We start from the raw sequence: 4,595 nt of genomic DNA, 5'->3' as shown, positions 1-4,595 counted from the left end.
TCAAAACTATGAAATAACACATATGGAATCATGTAGTAACCAAAGAAGTGTTAAACATATCAAAATATATGTTATATTTTAGATTCTTCAAAGTAGCCACTCTTTGCCTTGATGACAGCTTTGCACACTCTTGGCATTCTCTCAACCAGCTTCATGAGGAATGCTTTTCCAACAGTCTTGAAGGAGTTGCCACATATGCTGAGCACTTGTTGGCTGCTTTTCCTTCACTCTGCGGTCCAACTCATCCCAAACCATCTCAATTGGGTTGAGGTCGGGTGATTGTGGAGGCCAGGTCATCTGATGCAGCACTCCATCACTCTCCTTGGTCAAATAGCCCTTACACCGCCTGGAGGTGTGTTGGGTCATTGTCCTGTTGAAAAACAAATGATAGTCCCACTAAGCCCAAACCAGATGGGATGGCGTGTTACTGCAGAATGCTGTGGTAGCCATGCTGGTTATGTGTGCCTTGAATTCTAAATAAATCACTGACAGTGTCACCAGCAAAGCACCATAACACCTCCTCCTCCATTCTTTACGGTGGGAAATACACATGCGGAGATCATCTGTTCACCCACACCGCGTCTCACAAAGACACGGCGTTTGGAACCAAAATTCTCATATTTAGACTCATCAGACCAAAGGACAGATTTCCACCGGTCTAATGTCCATTGCTTGTGTTTCTTGGCCCAAGCAAGTCTTTTCTTCTTATTTGTCAAGGTAGATGTAGGTGGGTGTGGTGGTGGAATCAGGCGCAGGACGCAGAACGTTAGTCCAACAGACTTTAGTTGATGCACACGAAAAACAATCACAAACAAACGCCCTGAGGCGAAACTCCGCACGTAGGCGAAAATAACGGGCGCACTAACAGGCGCGACAAAAACACTCCAAACAATGGAGATATAGCTCAACCGAGCAAACAGCAGAAATACAGCCTACCGGCACGACAGTAAAACAATCACACACAACACTAGACAAACACAACGAGAACTTATAGGACACTAATTACACTAAACGATAACAGGTGTAACAACAATCAGACAAAAGCAAACGAACAAAGAAACATGCAACGGTGGCAGCTAGTATTCCGGAGACGACGAACGCCGAAGCGTGCCCGAGCAAGGAAGAGAGGCAGCCTCGGCCGAAACCGTGACAGTACCCCCCCCTTGACGCGCGGCTCCAGACGTGCGCCGACTCCGGCCTCGGGGACGACCAGGAGGACGCGGAGCAGGGTGCGTCGGGTGCCCACGATGGAATTCCGTCAGGAGAGACGGGTCCAAAATGTCTCTCCTCGGCACCCAGCACCGTTCCTCCGGGCCGTACCCCTCCCACTCCACTAGATATTGGAGACCCCCCATCCGACGTCTCGAATCCAAGATGGACCGCACGGAGTACGCCGGTGCCCCCTCGATGTCCAATGGGGGCGGAGGAGTCTCCCTGATCTCACTTTCTTGGAGTGGGCCAGCTACCACCGGCCTGAGAAGAGACACATGGAACGAGGGGTTAATACTTTTATACTCAACAGGTAGTTGTAATTTGTAACACACCTCGTTCAACCTTCTCAGGACTTTAAATGGCCCTACAAACCGCCGACCCAGTTTCCGACAGGGTAGGCGGAGGGGCAGGTTTCTGGTAGAGAGCCAGACTCGATCACCAGGTGCGTACACCGGTCCCTCACTGCGGTGGAGATCGGCGCTCGCCTTATGACGACGGAGGGCCCGCTGCAGGTGGACGTGTGCAGCGTTCCATGTCTCCTCCGAGCGCCGCGCCCACTCATCCACCGCAGGAGCCTCGATCTGGCTCTGCTGCCAAGGTGCCAGAACCGGCTGGTAACCTAACACACATTGGAAAGGGGTTAGGTTAGTGGAGGAATGGCGTAGGGAATTCTGGGCCATTTCGGCCCAGGGAACGTACCTTGCCCACTCCTCCGGCCGGTCCTGGCAGTATGTTCTAAGAAACCTACCCACATCCTGGTTCACGCGTTCCACCTGCCCATTACTCTCCGGGTGGTAACCCGAGGTGAGGCTCACCGAGACCCCCAACCGCTCCATAAACGCTCTCCAGACTCTGGAGGTAAATTGGGGACCTCGATCAGACACAATATCCTCGGGTACCCCGTAGTGCCGGAACACATGGGTGAATAGTGCTTCGGCGGTTTGCAGGGCAGTAGGAAGGCCCGGCATAGGGAGCAAACGACAGGCCTTAGAAAACCGGTCCACAACGACCAGTATAGTGGTATTCCCCTGTGAAGGAGGAAGGTCAGTGAGGAAATCCACCGAGAGGTGAGACCATGGTCGTTGGTGAACGGGCAGGGGTAGTAACTTACCCCTAGGCAGATGTCTAGGCGCCTTACACTGGGCGCACACCGAGCAGGAGGAAACATAAACCCTCACATCCCTCGCCAACGTGGGCCACCAGTACTTGGCACTAAGACAGTGCACTGTCCGGCCGATACCAGGGTGTCCAGAGGAGGGTGACGTGTGAGCCCAATAGATCAATCGATCCCGAACCTCGAGCGGAACGTACTTCCGACCCTCCGGGCATTGAGGTGGACTAGGGTCGGTGCGTAAGGCCCGCTCGAGTTCAGCATCGACCTCCCACACTACCGGTGCCACCAGACACGACTCCGGCAGTATGGGAGTGGGCTCCACGGACCTCTCCTCCATGTCATACCGCCGAGACAGCGCGGAAGGGTGTTGAGCCCCCTCAAGCCAGTGCCTCCACACCTTTAGGGCCTGTACCACGGCTAACAGCTCCCTGTCCCCCACGTCATAGTTTCGCTCCGCCGGACTGAGCTTCTTGGAATAAAAAGCACAGGGGCGGAGTTTAGGTGGCGCGCCGGACCGTTGCGACAGCACGGCTCCTATACCGGCCTCTGACGCGTCCACCTCTACCTGAAATGGCAAAGAGGGATCCGGATGCGCCAGCACCGGAGCCGAGGTAAACAGGTCCTTCAGCCTCCCAAACGCCCTGTCCGCCTCGGCTGACCACTGCAGACGCACCGGACCCCCCTTCAAAAGAGACGTTATGGGAGCTGCCACCTGTCCAAAACCCCGGTTAAACCTCCGGTAATAATTCGCAAACCCCAAAAACTGCTGCACCTCCTTCACAGTGGTTGGCGTTTGCCAATTACGCACGGCTGACACCCGGTCTACCTCCATCTTCACCCCTGACGCAGACAACTGATAACCCAAAAAGGAGACCGACTCCTGGAAGAACAGACACTTCTCTGCCTTGACATACAGGTCGTGCTCCAACAGTCTCCGCAACACTCGGCGCACCAGGGCCACATGCTCGACTCGGGTAGGCGAGTACACGAGAATGTCATCGATGTACACGACCACCCCCTGCCCCTGCATGTCCCTGAAGATCTCATCCACGAAGGATTGGAAAACTGAAGGAGCGTTCATCAACCCGTATGGCATGACAAGATACTCGTAATGGCCCGAGGTGGTACTAAAGGCTGTCTTCCATTCATCGCCCCCCCTAATGCGCACCAAGTTGTACGCGCTCCTGAGATCTAATTTAGTGAAGAAACGCGCCCCGTGCAATGACTCCGTCATGGTCGCAATCAGCGGGAGTGGATAACTGTACTTCACCGTGATCTGATTGAGACCACGGTAATCAATGCACGGGCGTAATCCTCCATCCTTTTTCTTCACAAAAAAGAAACTCGAGGACGCAGGGGAAGTGGAGGGCCGTATGCAGTGGCGGCTCCTGAAAAAATTCTCAGGAGGGGCAATTTTTCTGATGATTTAGGTGACCTACACACATTTTTAAAAAGATATGTCCAGCAACAACATGAAGACAGGGGCAGCATATAAGTCAATACCAGAAGCATTTATTGACTGATCTCAAAAGTGTTGGCTTACAAAAGCAAAATAAGTTATCACAGTAAAAATAATCAAGGGTGTTCTTTCACATTCCTCAACACTGCATAAACAATATGTATGGCTTTGTAAAAATGAACAACCATATTCTGGCCAATTGTATAGATTTGTAAATATGAACAACCATATTCTGGCCAATTGTATAGATTTGTAAAAATGAACATGAACAGATTTCTTATTTTTTTGAATGGCAGTACCTTTCAAACATGTCTGCTTGCAGTAAGGTAGCACTCACAAGGTGGCCAGAGAAAGAGAACCTTTCTTTGGTGTGATCCAGGATGGTGTTGCAGACCTCTTCAGACAGCCTCTGCTTCTCCTAATCTCTCAAAGCTGTTCTGGGTCTTTTGGCTCCTGTTGCTTCTTGCAGCTGCTGTTGAGAGGAGTCCCTGAAGGCAAACAGACCAATGTGTTTGTTGGCTTTGTACAGTATTGTTGTCTATGTGATGCACAGGTATATGCAATGTATCCATGTATAGTACAAATACTTCAGTTCCACTTAAAATGGGCAGGGATGCATAAAGTCTTTAGTGTTTAAGTTAGCCTTTGTGTCTCACATAGCCTGGATGTTCAGCACAGTATACAGTGGTGCTCATAAGCTTATGATCCCATGCTAAAGTTGACTAAAAAGAGGAATAAAAAAGAAAAGAAAATTGGTGTCCTTAAAGGTTGGAATTTCCAACTTTTTTAATTAAGTCATTAAGATCAATT

This window comes from Coregonus lavaretus (genome assembly GCF_964263955.1).
Source record: "Coregonus lavaretus genome assembly, chromosome: 22".
Classification (NCBI taxonomy): Eukaryota; Metazoa; Chordata; class Actinopteri; order Salmoniformes; family Salmonidae; genus Coregonus; species Coregonus lavaretus.
This window is presented reverse-complemented; position numbering follows the sequence as displayed.